The sequence below is a fragment of the Dermacentor andersoni genome, chromosome 2 (genome assembly GCF_023375885.2).
Source record: "Dermacentor andersoni chromosome 2, qqDerAnde1_hic_scaffold, whole genome shotgun sequence".
Classification (NCBI taxonomy): Eukaryota; Metazoa; Arthropoda; class Arachnida; order Ixodida; family Ixodidae; genus Dermacentor; species Dermacentor andersoni.
Genome location: NC_092815.1, coordinates 131,118,741 through 131,136,701, shown reverse-complemented (window position 1 = coordinate 131,136,701; position 17,961 = coordinate 131,118,741). Strand labels below are relative to the sequence as shown.

At 49.9% G+C, this 17,961-nt stretch overlaps 1 protein-coding gene across 4 annotated transcripts in view; it reads right to left on the bottom strand.

The window, feature by feature from the left end:
* The window catches only part of Pgant5 (polypeptide N-acetylgalactosaminyltransferase 5), a 390,813-nt gene that overhangs the window by 118,660 nt on the left and 254,192 nt on the right, over window positions 1–17,961 (bottom strand). For 3 of the 4 annotated variants that reach the window (XM_050187571.3, XM_055076248.2, XM_055076250.2), the window contains one exon: window positions 10,766–10,893. The exons of the other annotated variant lie outside the window; for it this stretch is intronic. The gene's annotated coding sequence lies outside the window, so the exon portion shown is untranslated. The remainder of the gene's footprint in view (window positions 1–10,765; window positions 10,894–17,961) is intronic. 4 annotated transcript variants of the gene reach the window in all.

Below are 17,961 nucleotides of genomic sequence, written 5' to 3'. Positions count from 1 at the left end.
CCCTTCGCCGTATAGTTCCCACCTCTGACGTTCCTGTTAATGACACTCGTCCCGCTCGCTCGACATCACCTCAGCACCGTCGGACTTCGTCGCCCCAGTCGCTATTCGTCGCCGACCAATTATGGTCCCTCTCGGACACAAAACTAGACCATGCAGCTCCTGGAACAGTGCTGCATTATTTTAATCACACCGAAATCCTCCACTGACGCTCCCAACGAATGATGTTCACGTCGACAGTGTGCCTTTGACGCCGCTAATTGATACTGGAGCCCAGGAGTCTATAATGAGTGCTAACCTCCGTCGTCGACTGAAGAATGTTCTCACGCCTACACGAGCCGTACATGTCGATTGCAGCAATGTCGGCGTGAGTGGAATGTTTACTGACTGTACAAGCATCGCCGGCCGTCACGTTCTTCTTACAACGCTGACCAATTGTCTCCATGACATTATCCTTAGGCTAGACTTTCTTACGGCGCATTCCACTCAGATCGACTGTTCTGCCGGTACCATTTGCCTCGAATTTCCTCTTCTCCCTCACATTCGTGCCGAACTCCCGAACAACTTTAGTACGACTGCCTTTGTCCGCTTGCCGCCACCTAAAGCATTGACTTCCGTCGATTCGATACTACCTTTCCCTGTACCCGATGGAGATTACGTCGTCACACCTGTTCCTGATGCGCTTTCGATGCGCTATATCACTGTGCCCCACACACTCGAAACCGGTGCCGATAACAGGACATGGCTCCCCATTGTCAATTTTGGCCTGACCAAGCAAGTTCTACCCGATGGCATAACGGTTGCCACGCTGCGTGCTATGGGAGGTGGCCACGTCACGACTATTTCAGCAGACGCCTGCTCCGATTCTTCACAATGTACACAGGATGCAATTTGCCACGGCGCAGCATTTAGTCCCACGATTGCTGCGGACCTCCTGCCTCAACAAGCAGCAGTTCTACGCCGTCTTTTGGTTTCCTACCGCGACATCTTCGACCTCAACAATACACAAATGGGTCAGTCTTCACTTGTTAAGCATCACATAAATACTGGCGATGCGAGTCCGATTCATTGCCGGCCATATGGAGTTTCTGCATCAAAGCGTAAGTTTATTCAATATGAAGTGAACAAGATGCTTGCCAAAGGCATTGCTGAACCCTCGTCAAGCCATTGGGCGTCGGCCATTGTGCTCGTTAAAAAGAAAAATGGCACGTGGCGTTTTTGCGTAAATTATAGTCATCTATACCGAATTACCACAAAGGACGTCTGTGCTGGGGTAATTTCGTTTATATTTTTCTTTTAACCCCAACATAATATATGTCCTTTGCCTCGTCTTGACGAAGCCCTTTAGTGTCTCCGCGGTGTCAAATATTTTTCCTCAATAGACCTTCGGTCTGGTTATAGGCGGATTTCTGTGGATAAAAAGGACCAAGAGAAGACCGCGTTCGTCACCCCTGATGGTCTATATCAATTCAAGGTTATGCCATCCAGTGTATGTAGCACCCCAGCAACGTTTGAACGTATGATGGACTCTTCGTTTCAAGGGTTCAAATGGTCCAAATTTATTTGATACCTAGACAACGTTCATGTGTTTTCTGCAGCATTAGAGACACACCTTGAGCACTTATCAGCTATTCTCCAAGTCTTCCGCAAGGCTGGGCTTAAAACTCAACCATTCTCTCCACGCCACCTATACCGGCCCACATTGACTCGTCCTCTTCTACAAAGGCCCGTACCGATGCCAGTGGTCACGGGGTCGGTGCCTTCTTAGCAAAACACTGTTACGTTTCGCCTACAACGCGCGGTAATGCCGGCGCGGATGCAACGGACGCCGGGGCTTCGTTCAAAGCGGCGGACATTTTGGCCCGTGCGACGCCGCCGCAACGCTTCCCCGCCAAGCGTGTCCAGGCGTGTTTCAGTGCCACGTGTCTTCGTGTGTGCGTGTGTGTGTGTGTGCCCTCGCTTGTCAAAGCGCGGCAGCCGGGGAGCGGAGTTCCCCGAATGAGGAGCCTGGAGGTCTCTCGGCTCAACCGTGCGCGCCGTCGTGTGGGCGGGTTGGCGATGCGTCACTGCACTCGGTTCAGCAGGTCTCTCGGCTCGACCGTGCGCGCCGTCGTGGGCTCATGCTCCGCCGTCCCGTGACCTTCATCCCGTGACCTTCATCCCGTGACCTTCCCTTTTGGACCGCGACGCCGAGAGTATAAGAGCAGCTGCCCCCGGACGCCAGGAGAGAGACTCCGTTTTGTACTGTTGAGTTGCGTGCTCTCCCGTCTCTCCACTTCGGTCGAACTGACCGGCCGCTCTTTTGCTATGTTAGAATAAACAAGTTGTTCTGTTACCAGTCTTCTCTTGCTTTGCCGGGACCTTCGGATGCTTCCAGTGCCCCAGGCCGCCAGGCCAACGCTACCCTTGGGGCTTGCGACCCATTGGCAATAACGGGCGTCAGCACCGAGACCCCAACAACTCGTGCCAGCGGTACGATTACAACAACACCAACGGGAACAAGATCACGTAATCGCCGACGTTAGCCGCCTCCTCACAGCAGTGTAGCGCAACTATTCGATTAGAAAGCGTGAGTGCCTGGTTCTCGTACGGGCAGTTTCAAAATTCCGCCCGTATACTTGTACGGCACGCACCTCTCTGTAATCACGTATACCATCCCGCGCTCTGCTGCATTTCGTCACTCGAGGATCCTACCGGCCAGCTTGGTCGCTGGGCTCCACGGCTACAAGAATATTCCTATGGTAGTGTACAAGAAACTTTATCACGTTATCCAGTGGATGAACCACCCACCACACCTGACACAGATGAAGACGCTCTTGCGTTTTCTCCGTTTCTCAACTACTCCACTTCGCCGACGAGCAATTGACGTCGTGATGCCACCTTGTGCGCCATCACTGATCGCTTGGAATCTTCGACTTCCGATTCGTCCCTTCACTTGGTTGTCCTCCGGAATGGTGTATTATACCACCACAACGTTCGCGCCGACGGTCCTGCCCTAATCCTCGTCATTTCTAAGCGTACCCGGTTAACTGTTCTCCATGAACTTCCAACACTTACCAACCGCCGGTCACCTCGGCGTCTCCCGCACTTGCGACCGTATTCGTCGGAGATTCTTTTGGCCAGGCCTTGCTCGCTCCGTTCGGATATACGTTGCGGCGTGTGAGAAATGCCAGCGCCGAAAAACACTATATCCACGCTCCCTGCCGGGTGCCTTCAACCGCGCGACGTCTCGTCGGAGCCGTTCTTACGCGTTCGCTTGGACTTTCTTGACACTCTCCCTCTATCAATGTCTGACAAGTCGCTGTGGCGACAGATTACGCCACGCGCTACGCCATGACCGCAGCGTTTCCAACAAGCTGCTCGACAGATGCCACTGATTTTCTTTTACACGACGCGATTTTAGAGCATGGATATCTCCACACCAATTGCTCCACCCTATGTCACCTTTGCACACAATTCATCGCGCCACGACACTGCTGGTTATTCCCCGTTCTTTCTGTTGTTCGGCCGAGAACTCAGATTGCTATTGGACACATCACCCCTTCCATCCACTGCTGCAGAGGCCAGCGAATATGCCCTTGACACCATAACCAGGGCAGCTTAAGTACGCGAAATTTCCCACGCTCGCCTCCTGACCTCCCAAGAGAACCAACGGCGTTTGTACGACCGTCAAGACAGAGACGTGCCCTTTTCGCCTGGATCTCTGGTACTGCTGTGGTCCCTGACCCGTCACGTTAACCTGTTAGAAAAACTCCTGTCTCGGTACACAGGCCCACATGGAGTGCTGCATGCCTGTACTCCAGTTACGTATATGATATCACCCCTGTCAACTCCAGTGCCTCCAGTGACGTTCTGCATGTCGCGCGCCTCAAATCCTATTACTGTCCTGTTAAAACCGATATTTAGACGTAGCAGGAGTGTGCTTCTGCCGCACGGGATAACGCTACGCGCATATTGCCTGTTTCTTTTGGACGATGCGCGCAAGCGCTCTGACGAAGAAGACGAACCGCTCCTGGGTCTCAAGCTGTCGGCTGAAGTGGCCAGGGCTGGAGTCGTTTTTAATACGACAGCGTTAAGGGCCCGGTGTCACAGAAAATCCACCGTCGGCGTCTCGCGTCGACCGTCTTCTGAGTGAAAAATCATTCCGAACCCCGCACACCCAACCCCGCAGGCCCTCCCCGTGTAGCGCAAAGACGTTACTGAAGTAATTGAATTTCTCAAACGCGTACGAAAAATCGTAGAATACGACTTGCACACAATCTACAGACATGATCGCGTCGAATTGTAATTTGAATACACGAGAAAACGTAATTCCATTACGCGGAAGCTCGAACAGAAATCTCTTTTCCAGCGTTTGTACCATTCATAGAGCGACGCGCCCGGCTCCTTGCAACACCATCCGGAAGGCGCTCGCCAACGCGCATCTGCGGGCCATGCAAGATTGGCTGCACATTTCTGCCAGCATTTCTGCCAGCAAGCGCACCCCCTTCGTGCATAGCATTCACTGCCAGCGTTTCCCGGTAAACATTACGGTTACATAAGCTGCAGTTGCCGGGAAGCGTGAGAAGCAGTCAGGGATCTTTGAGTGCTATCACGTTCCACTCTTAAAGGGCGACTCCGGCGATTTTTCGATATAATTAGGTTCTCCTGTGCACTCTGGTTATCTGTGCCAAACAATATGGTTGCAAGTCATTAAGTTTTCCTGAAAATGAATGTCAGATAATGGTTGCGTTCCCGACTCATGACTTTTTACTGGCCACCCTGCGTTTGTGACGGCAGAGACTACACCACTGTCGCTGAAATCGCCGATGTCTAGTTCGGAAAATCTGGGAAAGCTCCTCGTGTCGTCAGGAGACATCAGCTTCGTTTCTGCGGTGTTAGCGCTACGTGTACTGCGTGTTTACATTATGGTAGTGTATAGGTTCAGACGTCATCGGCTCATCATGACGTCACACGAAGCAGCTACCCGTTTCGATATCTCGTTTATTGGTTATGTGAAATTATTGATGAATTTCTAAGCAAATTTAACCACCCTACCGGTGACAGGGCTGTCAATGCCATTTGAAGATGACTCCTAATATGGTTAAAAAATTGCCGGAGGTGCCCTTTAAAGGCGAAGCTTAAGCGTCCTCCAAATTTTTATATACACATAGTGTAAATAGCCTTCAGTGCTTAATCCCTCGTTCGCGTAACAATATTCTACAACGACACACTTTGCTTCTGCATCAGTCTCCGAATAGAGGAACCGCCTGCGAGGAACCACGCTCGCAACGCGTTGTCCACGGTGCCGCTGTCAGCTGCTCCCAGACATTGTCACCGAAAATTAGCACTAACAAAAGGCAGCACAATGCACTCATCGATCAACGGTCAACAAACATCGCTGCACAATACCACGTGCGAACCGCCACCAAAAATTCTATTAACTATTTCTCTCGTCTCTATTATACGCTTCACCTCCAACCGACCGCGCAAACACACGTTTGCTAATTCCAAATATATCGGGAGCACCCAACAACGTAAAATTGACGCATGCCGGAACTTACCAGATGGCGGTATTAATTTTCCTGTCGTACTAAACCAGCCAATCAGCGCGCGCCTGATGCCGAGGCGATATAGTATCACGGACAGTGATCGCAGCCGAATACGTCCCCTATATACTAGGCGTGCTTCGCAGCTCCTGGCGCCATAATTACGGCAGGTGAAAGGCACTTTCATACAATGTACGCGGGTCTATGGCGCATCCACAAAGTAAATAGCGAAACGGCGCGGTATCGAAAACAACGCGAACGGGAGCAGCGCTAAGACCGCCGAAATGAACTTTCGCTCAGAGAGAGAAGCCCGCAAGGAAAAGCTTTCTCGAAACGCTTCCTACTGGTTATCGTGTCCACAGACGACTGCCAACGAGGACTCCCGAGTCCTTTGTTCCGACAACTAACTGCCGCAACATCGCAGACAAAGCGTTCCCATTCAGGCCCGTTTCCGTCGCGCCAAACGTTTTCCCATACTTCTCCTTGCCTTTCTTTCAGAGGCCGACGAGAACATTAATTTCGGCGCCGAAAAAAAAAAAAAGTGGATGAGAGATGCTGGTGTGGGCCTCGTAGAAACGCATGATTATCGAGTGTAGTGCCGCAGAGTACATATCGTGTTACCCGTACACTGCGTAATGTTGACGCATGACGCAGCAGCTCGAAACAAAAGGCGTCCCGCCACATGGCGACAGCCGAAACAGTACGCGCGTGGGAGCCTGGGATAGTGAAGTACTACACAGGGGCCGCACTTGAAAAATAAATAAAAATAAAAATTAAAAAAAGATCAGGGGGAGGGGAGGGGGTATTTGGATACGGCAAGGCGAATGAGAGGGCAGACTAAAACAAAATTAAATCCTGCACGCAAACAAACAGGTTTGCAATAAGAAAAATGAAAAAAACGCGGAAAACGCAGGTGTTCAAAGCCGTTCCGAATCATCCCTGGCTTCACGGTCTGTCAGAGCACGCGTGTGTCAGCGGAGCTCGAAGAAAAGAAAAGTCGGCGTTTGCATTCCGCGGGAGCACAGGGCTGCAGGGATCCGCAGACAGGGCAGGCAGGCAGCGAAGAGAAACCCGAGGAAAGGGAACGGGAAGCCCCGCAAAGCGAAATTCCGCGCGCACGCACACTCGGCTCGTTCGCTCTCGCGCGCAGACCGACGCATAAATTGCACGGGCTCATAGACGCACACACGCGCGCGCGCGCGTGCCCTTCTTTGCGAATGCGTCCGCGCATTTGTATACGGTCCCCGTGCCTCCGGGAGTTAACCGAACTGAAAGCGTAGCGCGACAAATTCGAAAAGCGGGCCGCCGTTAAACGAGAGAGACGCTGCGTAAACTCGATAGGCTCGTGACGCTGAGGAATTAAAAAAGAAAAAGAAAGAAGGTCCGAAATTATTAGAGGGAAAGGAATGCAACGCGCGGAGTGAGCATTGAGCGAGCACTGAGCGGTAAGCATAGGAGGAACAGCGTGAGGAACACATACCAGCAGTTTTGAACGAACAAAGCACGTAACTGGAGACGTGTGCGAGTGTGGTGGATATAGAAGGGGGAAGAGGACAGTGAATCGAGGATTCCAGACTTCGGGACGGGTAAGCACCAAATGTCGCGACTTGATGTTTCGATTTCCGAAACGCGAAGATCGACGGCTCCCTCGCTTAACTCGCACGCTGTTACGATTGGCGCTTAGCGTTGTTATGCCCGGCATCCCTTCTCGACGATTAATGCTTCACCGACGAGCGTGCAGCTATGAAAGGCCCTTCACGCTGCATCGTGTTAGGATTGGGGGCTCAATCCCATCGCTCGTAACCCGTTGTCAAGATTGGAGTCCGGCATTAATTCGAAGGTAGCTGGCCCATGCCGTCGTCCAACTTATCCACGCTGAGGACGTTGATGAAGGGAAGAACTGTTTTTCATCGAGAACGAGGAATATGGGTTTATTTACAGTATCTACATCAGTCTAGCATGACTGCTTAGAAAAGTACATCAGCCTAACATGACTGCTTGAGACAGTGTGTTGAGCATCCGCACAACAGCGGTTTTTAAACACTCGGTCCCCCCTCGGTTCCAAGGTGACGGAAACGTTCGTCCAGCCATCGTAAACAGGCCGCCTCTCCGCGGGACGGTTTACACACGCACACACACACAGGTTCACGGTCCGAAACCGACATCACACGAATTTCGTAGAACTCGGTGCGGACCCTCGCAGCGCGTCCGAGTAGCCATTGTCCTGCGTCGTGGTCGGCGCGTGGGAAGGGGCCTCCGTCGACGTTCCCGCGGCAACTCCCCCACTCATAGCAGAACAGGGCGGCGTTGGTGGGTTCGGTAATAATAGTTGGCCCGCCGAACGCATTCAGTTACAATGGCGATTTAGTGACGCCGTGGCTAGAGGTTTGCGGCGGCGCTCCAGGAAAAGATGACGCCCGCGGTCGCAACTGGTTGGCAAAATTTGCACTGCAGCTGGCCGTTCTTAACAATCGTTGCTTTCTCGGGGCCAGGGAGCGGGCCACTAAATCAGCGTCACCAAATGACCCCCACGCAATGGGCACACCTTTGGTCAGCCAGAACCCGTGAAGCCGCCGTGGCGCCGCGGAAGAAGGCCCAGGTTCGATTCCCAACCAGGCCGGAATTTAATTGCCAAATTTTCTTTTCAGAGCCATTAATTTGCTTTGTTTACAGGAACCTCCCTGAGAAATTTGACGTCAATCCGAGCATTTTCTGACGTGTTTTTACTCTTTGCGCTGTGGCCATTTTTGGTACCATCCTTCGGTCACGCAGACTACGGCGGATTTTCGCTCAACGGGGCATATAATGCTTTCGCAATAAAAAGGGGAGTGCAAGAATTTCCATTACTACAGAGCAAGCTGCATCGCGACGAACTTAATGCCGTCGGCATCATGAGCACGAACGAGCAGCGCACCGCTAATGAAGTCAATTAAGGGGGGAGGGGGGGGGGGCTTTCTACAAACTCCCACATTGAGAAATCACCGCAATAATTGCTCCTATCCCGAGTACAGCAAAAAAAAGAAGGGCCTGTAATGTCCAACGCCAACAAATTTGCTCCTCACAAATCAAAAACGCCTGCCTGTTAATTTAGCACTCTGCCCAATCGGCTCGTTAGTAGCAAAGCGCTCAGCAGTCGCGGCACAGCAACGGTGTTTTGTCATTACCAGTGGAACCACCCTCCCCGCCTCCCCTTTCTATTACCCCCTCCCCTCACCCCTGGCGCTGCCGTACCGCCATTTTTTGCTAACGCGTATAGACCGGGTGCTGCAGATAGCTGATCAATGCGGCTTGCTGCATGGCTCTGGACAGAGGATCGTTGCCCAGACAGGGTGATCGATGGAGGCGAGAGCAGATAACGTAGAAGCTCAGCTCCGGGAACTGGAGCGGCACGACAATGGCCGCAGGCGGCCATGATGTCCCTCTTTTGACGTGAGCCCGAGGCAGTGGCGTATTCATTGCATGAAGTATATACTGGATAATTATTGAGAGACAAGAGAAGCGATATATGAGCGTACATCGGCTTGTTTGCGAAGTCTATTCGCACGTTTCTGATAAAGATAGATAGAGAGAGAGATAGAGAGAGAGAGAGAGAGAGAGTAGAAAAAGAGACCGAGAAGAAACGACATAAAGAACAACGTGATGAAGACGAGAGAAAATCAGAACTGCTTTAACTCCGTCTCGGTTGCTAGGCCTTAACTTCGCTTTCGCTTCCCGAACACAACACAGCGCTATACAGTTGCATGGCGTGCGGTGAAGAAGAGCGATCATGCCGCCTCCGCAGAGAGCTCACCACAGCGGGAACGCACACCGACATCTACATTCGAGCCGCGACTGAGGAACCGAAGAATGCGCGTACATTGCGCCACGAATCCACCCCCCCCCCCCCCCCGCTTTAATATTTCGTCCCTTGTTCCCTTACATTCGTTCCCGCCGAAACCACATTGTATACCGCGCGGAAAAAGCCCCGAAACTGGAAAGCCCGAACTCTTGCTGCAGGACAGCGAATGGGGCCGACAGAGACTAGCGAACGAAAAAGCGTCACAGAAACAAAAGGCAAGCAGAAAGGTTTCGCGACGCCATCTCGCAATATACGAGGATTCTGGAAGGGGCGTCGTCGTTCTCCGCTACAGCTCCAGCAGATAGGGAACGGGGAAGCAGGAAAACAGGAATAAACCAAAAGCCTTTTCCGGGAACGAACGGGGGGAGAAAAAGGGAGCCGCGCAAAGCATGCAAACTGCTTGCAGTCGGCAGATAAAGATTGGCGCGCGCGCGCTCGCGTACTCGATTTGCGCCGACGACTTCCGCGCAGTCCGCGTCCGCGGCACGGCTTCCTCTCAAGAGTCGCGCGCAGGATCTTGCTTCTTTCCGCGACCTTTCTTCGTCTTCCCACGCTCCCTCCATTTCCGCGAGCGTCGCCGTATCTTCTCTTCTGCGTCTTATTCGCTTCGCTCGTTTTCTCGAACGCTCGCCAGTATACCTTTTTCTTCATCCCCCCCGACACGATCTCTTCGGGGACGCGAACGAACAGCGTCGAGCAAAGGCGCGACGCGAACGTGGCATGGCACTCTCGAAGGCGCCCGCCGTCGAACGTGGGGTGGATGGAGGCCGAATGCAATTCGGCGAGCAGGCGCTTTCGAAAAGCGCGTGCGCTGGCCCATTGTGTGTACATCGCATCTCCCGCCCCCGCAGACGCCGCGGGAAACTTTACAACAGACACGGCTGCGCGTCTCAGCGCGGGAAGAGACGAGAGTTCGGCGGCGGGAGAATTGGTAGTGTAGTCATGTACGGGAAAGCTCTCTATATTGCCGTTCCAGAAGCGATACAAATGTTTGCGCGAAGGGAGGTCACGTGAAAGCGGAGGCGAGAGGCGTCTCTTGGCACTTTTTCTCGGGGGGCGCCTATTCGCTAAAGACGATGAGAAAATGCAGCCTCGCTGGGGATGAAATAGGTCGCTTTCCAATTGCCGATGGAAACAACGCTTCGCGCGTACGTGGCCTGTGCATGCGATGAATGTGGAATAAAAAGCAGAAGTTGGAAAAGTGACGCGAGGCTCGGCAACGACGTGGGACGCCATGACCGAAAAGGAATCGAAAAGGAATCAACAGGGCTAAACGTTGCGCCAACGACTTTATGTCATACATATTTCCGTAGATTCAGAAAATTCGCTTACTTTGACAACGACCTTCGTCAGAGCTGCAACCGATGCCAACATAAACAAGGCAGCAAGAACAGAGGCTCACCTCGCATGGAGGTCGGTGGTTCGGACCCGTTGCGGAGTCCTGCAAGGCGCTGCCGCCACTTCGTCGTCGCCGCTGCCCGCTACACCGCCGGGGCCTCCTCGCCGACCGCCCACGCGGTTATCAAAACACTGCGAAGAATAGGAAAGAAAACGAGCGTGAGCATTCCACTTACGATACACATATAATATATATATATATATATATATATATATATATATATATATATATATATATATATATATATCCACACTTTTGAGGCAGCAGCGCAGGAAAGGCAAAGGGCACAAGAACGTAAAGCTGACGCTACCAACACCGAACTAACAAAATAAGTAGTCATATTGCTGAATATACTATAGGTGCAGAATATCAGTTCCACAGAAATAAACTCAGTAGAGTTAGTGCAGCCTCATGGCGTCAGATTTACGCTCTTGCGCACTTTTTTCTGCGCTGATACCTTAGTATGAGTCGAAACAACTATTCGATCAATTCGTGCTATGCTTTCACGAAATTTTTGCAGAAAGACAAGGAACGAAAATGGAAGCGTAGTTAAGAACAGGCAGACTATGTCCATAAGCGTATTAAAGTTAATTACAGTTTACGGAATACCAGAGAAGCGGAAAATACTACGACGGGATGGATGGATGCATGTTATGAGCGTCCCCTTTGGAACGGAGCGGTCGGTTACGCCACCAAGCTTTTGCTATTATACTGCCGAACGTCCTAACCAGGTTTAAAAAAAAAAAAAAAAACAGACCCCCACGATGAATTCCCATAACCAAATTTTCTCACCCCCTATTGCAAACTTTGTTTTTGTACGCCTCCGTTTTTTGTCGCTTCCCTGCTTTTTTTCACTAATATTCCATCGCCTCTTACTAATCTCTATTGCGGACACGTTTACCCCCTGCTCTCGCTGAACCCAACGGCTTCAAGGAGGCCAGTGGTGTCTAAATCGACCGCTGGGCAGATATCTTCACATTCTAATAAAACAAGCTCCACCGTTTCTCTAGCTTTACCGCAGCAAACACATGCTTCTTCCTTCTTATATCTCGCTTTTTTATAGGTGCGTGTTCTAAGGCATCGTGATCTCGCTTCGAAAAGTAATGAGCTTCCCTTTGAGTTATCATAAATTGTTTCTTTCCTGATTTCGTTTTTTCCTCTTAAGTATTTACTCATGGCAGGTTTCTTTTGCATTGCCGCCACCCATAAGATTATTTCAGCCTCTCTGACTTTCCGCTTGACCTTCTTTGTTGCTGTGTTGCCCACCCTACAGACCACATACTTGCTGGTAAGCTTCCTGGTACTTTTCCCCCACTGTGAATCAATGTTATTTCTGTACAAATACCTCAACACTCTACCAGCCGATTTACTTTCTTCCGTATTCCTCAGTCGTTCTTCGAAATCAATTTTACTGTGAGCTTCCCTCACTTCAAAACTTGTCCAGCCCATATCACCGAGCAGAGCTTCTTTGTAGTCTTCCCGTGAGCGCCCAATGCGAGGCGTCCCACTGACCTTTGGTTCCCATTGAGTCCTGATTGTACCCCTGATTTAAAGCAAACAACCGCATTTCCAAAAGTAAGTATTGGAACCACTACACCTTTCCACATAGCCCGGTGCTCCCGTACCTATTGTATCCCCATAACGCTCTGTGCTTCTTTATGGCTGCATTTCTCTTCCTTTTTACTGTTATTGTTTTTTCCTGTGTTTTCACATATCCATTGCCTTCGTTTATCCATATACCAAGGATTTATATTCTTTCACCCGAGGTATTTCCTGGCCCTGTACTACCACTGTCTGTTCACTGTTTTCCTTGAATACCATAACACCTGATTTTCTAACGGTAAATTTCAAACCTGAATTCTCGCCTTCCTGTCCACACATATTAGTCAGACGTTGCAAATCACTTTTTTGCTTGTTAGCTAGCAACACAATGTCGTCCACATAAAATAAATCTGGAAGCTGCTGCTTTACTACTGTACCCGCCTGTTTGTATGAGAGATTTAACCCGATATTATTTCCTTCCAGTGCCCTCTCCATACTCACCATGTACATCATAAATAGCAGTGGGGATAAAGGGTACCTCTGCCTCCGTCCCTTGTTGATATCAACTTCCCCCTCGCTCGTTATCCCTTCCCATTCAATGCAAACGGTATTTTCTACGTAAATCTCTGTCACACAGAAGCGCTGGTAGCGCTATCTGGCGACGATTTCTTGAACCACAACGCGTTAGAAACATTGCCGTGCAATACGAGAAGAATAAAAAAGGAAGGAAGAAAATATGCAGAAACCATCGACGAAGATCGTGAATTTAAAAAGATCGCGAGCGAACGACCGAACGTTTTCCTTACGGAGTACGATGATATCTCCCACTGATGAACCACGAAAATGGGGAAAGAGGCAACGAAAACGATTCGGTTTAAAGAATCTGCTACACACTATCTACGGTTACTCCCGAGATCTCTTCGACCAGCAGATAGATAGAACGCCGGTCGCTGTGCTCCAGTTGACGCCAGCGTCACGAGATGGAGCCACGAGGGCTGGTGCGCACAGGTGTTTCTGGCGTTCCGGCATTCCTAAAACTCAGAACCCGTACATACGAAAAATAAAAACATACTTACGCTTTAGAACAGTTATTAAGAGCACACGCCATCCAACCAAAATGTTCGGCTACATTTGGCGAAAGTGGCTAGCCAATAGGGAAGTGCACTTGTGAACGAAAAGCTTACCGAATTCGGCTCTGTATCTGTGCAACATGGACAAATGTGCCCGTGCGGAATCGCAGACTGCGTTTAAAACGGGCAGCACTACGGAAGCTTCGCCGTGCGCGGTACCCAACATCACCTTCGACGCTACATGCAATGATACCAGTGATTATTTAAATAAAGTATCAGATGACTGATAATACGCTAGGCGCACGTTTCGGTACCGAAATCGCAAATGAAAGGGCGCGCCGAGCGCTCTGCAGCGTAAGACACACGAAACCGCGATCGAACCATGCGACGACCAGTTATTATTTTGCAACATCCAGCAGGATAGAAAGATGGTGCTGCGGGTGTAGTGGTTTCCCACACTACGTATAAAACTTCCAAATTAGTGTTAGGTTGTACACAAATGTATAGACACAGGAATTAGATAACGTTCGCCCTTTGAAGCAAAATTATGCAACAGACACTATTGAAGCAACGAACAATTGTACGAGGTCCTGGAAAAAAAAAAAAGACATGCGGACATACAGAAAAGCGACACAACGAAAGCACCATTCCTAAAAACGAACAACAATATACAAACGTCAGCTCGCCTGAGAGAGAGAGAGAGAGAGAAAGAGAGAGAGAGAGAGAGCGCGCTAGAAAAGCGGGAAGTTCCAAAGTGCCGTTATACTGTTACAGAAGACCCCGACTGTGGTTTCAGCACACATTTCAAAGGTGACAAGAACTGAAACTTGGGAACACCATATTCAAACGCAGAAGAAAAAGAAGTTCCTATTGGGAGAAACTTTCGGTGATCGCATACACTATACAGAAGTACGTACGCCGCGGCAAAAATTTCGTGATCACCGAGAGGGGAGAACAAGACACTTTACGAGAGTCCTCGTATGTCAGTTTCCGTGATCCTTTATACAGCGACACATTCTCCAGCGCTTTTCCATCTCCGCACCAATATGATGTCCCTTGCTGCAGACATGTGCGAAAGGACGTGGAAGCCGAACGGAATGCTCTCGGAAAAAAAAAATTGCCCCGCTCGCAGATGGAACCCTGCACACACTCGAAAGAGAAACGCCCCATACACTATGCTAGATGGCGAAAGCAAAGGAAAAAAAAAAGAAACACGACAGGGAACATGCGTCCATCGCCATGCCACGACAAGCAATAACAGCACTTCAACAGCGTCGCCAGACCCCCGCCCATCCAGTGCTATAGAGAACAGTGCTCTCGGGCACTCCGAAGTATACGCGTGGCAAAACACGGTGCAGAGGAAGCACCGCGAAATGCAATAGCTCGGTCTTCGCACCATCAGCGGCGTAAATCGAACAACAACATAAAAAAACGTACAAAAGAAGGAAAGAGGAGAAGTTCGCGGCAACCCGACAACGCCGAAGTTTTCGCAGAAGCCGATGCAGCTGGCGCCGCCGTGACGACGACGCCAAACGGCCGTCGAGACAAGCTCCAACGCGCGCGCGCGCGACCGCACCCGACCAATTCATTCCAAACACACGCACGCACACACACACAATGCGCGCAAACGCACAAGCTCGTAGTTTTCATCTCGCAAAAAAATTCCCTAGTATACGGGTAGTCACGCTGTCCCGGGAAGACGGGGACGTCGTGCATAGAGGACACATGCGTGGCAAATGTAATTTCCATTTCGCATGTTCCACAACACGAACACGCGCAGCTTTGGTGCCTCCGATTTGTCCTGAACATGAAGCCGGCGACGAAGAATGCGGCCATTTCGTGCGAAATCGCTTAAAGCGGCAACTGCGGAAACCGAACATGACATGCCCGCCTTTGCCTCCCAGTCTTCCTGATTATGAAAAAAAAAGAAAAAAGAACGAAATCGCTGACCAAACATACTAGTAGAAACGTGCGCTGCCTGACGATAACGCGCACCAGACGTCATTCCCTCCTAGTGTTCGACGGTATTCCTCAACAGTCGGGTTGTCCCAGACATACGACCGGGCGGGGTGGCAAGATTGCCAAAGTGACAAGAAAAACATGTTCCGGTTACGCCGTGCGGCGAGAACTCTTGTGGAGACACGTATTCAGCGCAACTTACTTTCCGCATGCGTTCTTTCACCTTCAACTTTCACAGGCTTTCGCAAGAGGGAGACAATGTCGGCGTCTGGAGATGAGACTACAGCGCCGATACCAGAGTTGCAGAGTGGGGCACTCCACACCATTGCCATTCAATTCCGGAGAATAGAAATCCCCATAATTTCACTCCTTTTAACTCCGCGGAATGGTGAGAGTTACACAATTCCCACTGCTGGAGTGCCCGAGCTGGTCCATTCCAATCCTCAAATTCAAGTAAATTAATCGTTTCCCCTATAATTGTCCCCTACCTGAGCTTGCGTGCATAGCAAAAGAAAAAAAAAAAAAGAAAACATGTTCAAGCCTTCACAACGTAACAATTAACGCTGCGTACTATTTTTTCGCACAAGAACAAACCCAATTTGTGGCTTCTGATATCTTCAGGGTGCCGTTACCTGTAATATCTTAAATTATTCATCCTTTGAGTAAATCAAAGAACAAAGTAATCGTCACCGAATCCCCTTGTGGGCAAGTGTTATTATTTGAGGGAAAAAAGTCGCAGTTTCGCAAGTAAGGCGAAGCATCGATTGCGATGGCAAATTAGTAAGGACGGTAGCTTTATCGACCGTATGAACTTGTACACAATCGCTAACTAAATGAAAAAGCATGGTGTCAGCGCACACAGGACAACATGCACACACCCCTGTCGATGACCGCGGGTACACGTTGTCAAAACGCTGGCGTGAGGAAGCAAGGCAGCAGCAGCGAGCGGAGTGACCTTCGTGCTGTCTATCGCTTCAACCAAAACTGAGCCGCGAGACCACAGCCCACGCTGTCGGCCCACATACAGACACTGCCCCCAAACCAGATTGTTTTCAAGATAAAGCCCCGCCACAGCGCGCGGTGGAGCGTTGCAGCCGAAGTTCAAAGCACCCCCCTGCCTTCCTTCACACTGGTTCCGTGCGCGCGCCGGAAGACGGCGCGCTTCCTCCCCGCTTTCCTCCCTTGAGCGGGCGAGATTGAGCTGCGATCGTCGGCTCACCCTCGCACGCTTTCACTCGCACATACAGAATGCGGCGCGCGGCGACGGTGTTGTCGCCCTTGGACTTTACACAGAGCAAACACGGCGACGGCAACATACGCCTGGAGTGCTTATGCAGCAGATATCGCAATAAAAACAAGCAAGCAACAACTGAGAGGAGGTATTCAAGGAGAATACTGCTGAACAAAGGGTCTGGACTCGAGCAGGTCGGTACGGCTTCATTTCCGTTAAGGCAGGTCAAGCGCACAAAGACACGGACAGCCAAAAGGAGACAAACAAGTTGGAAGTAGCGCCTTGTTTGTCTTCTTTTCGCCGTCTGTGTCCTTGTGCGCTTGACCTGCCTTAAAGAATACTGCACGAGTTTAAAAACGAGAATATCGCTGAAGCCAGATGCCTTTCCTTGTCTCGCATTTACTGTCATACTAGCGGGCAACATTTTCCAGTACACCTCTCTGAGCGCCTGTTATTGCGCATTCTGATTACTCGGGCAGTGTGAAAAAAAAAAAGACACGACGCGCTTTCAAAATTACCACGGATTCGCGCAAAATGCAACCTTTTGCCATATGGCTGTCTTTGGTTTGCGTCCATTGGTCGTACGTTAAAAATGCTCTCTCTTAATCGAACAATTCTTGGCATTAACCCTTTAACTGAATGTTATGGAGCTCACTAAACTAAAACTAAGGAGTTAACTCTTGAAGAAAAAGATTAGGAGTTAACTAAAACTTAAATGTGAAGTAATATTACTCCTTAACTAAAAAGTTGGAGTTAATTGTAACTAAGAGTTGTCTTCAAATACACTTCAACACTGTACGAAAAAAAATGTTTCGAAATCATTCGAAGTACGCAAATGTATGTAGTATGTAAGTATGTAGTATGTAAATGTAAGTATGTAGAATACTGTGTTGCTTATAATTACGGCAGCAAAAATATAAGGTCTCCTATAGGCAGATAAAGAAAGAGCAATACTGAGTTAAAAAATAGAAATTAAACAAATTGGTCAAATTTAGTTTAGTATAACTGGCAAACTTACCAGTCTTGTAGATTCGCTTAAAATGAACACTTCGCGCTCCGGGACTATATATTCCCATTCGATTCCAACTCAATTCCGGAATCGAGGGCTTTCATTCCATTCCGTCTGTCACTGGGGCCATCATTCCATTCCCATTACCTCCCAGGTTTCTGAAGATGTAGAATGATTGCGGAATCATTCCAAGCCCGGAATCTATGGCCACTCCGAATTTCTGGTCGACGCTGAGCGATGCCGCGTTCCAGTAGTAGTCACTCTGCTTCCCGTCATACATTTGCATCGCGATGTTCCGTACTGAACACGACTATTCTCGCGAACTCGATCGTGAATTTCTCTCGAGCTTTTTTTTTTTTTTCGCGCCAGATTTCTCCTATAATGCGAG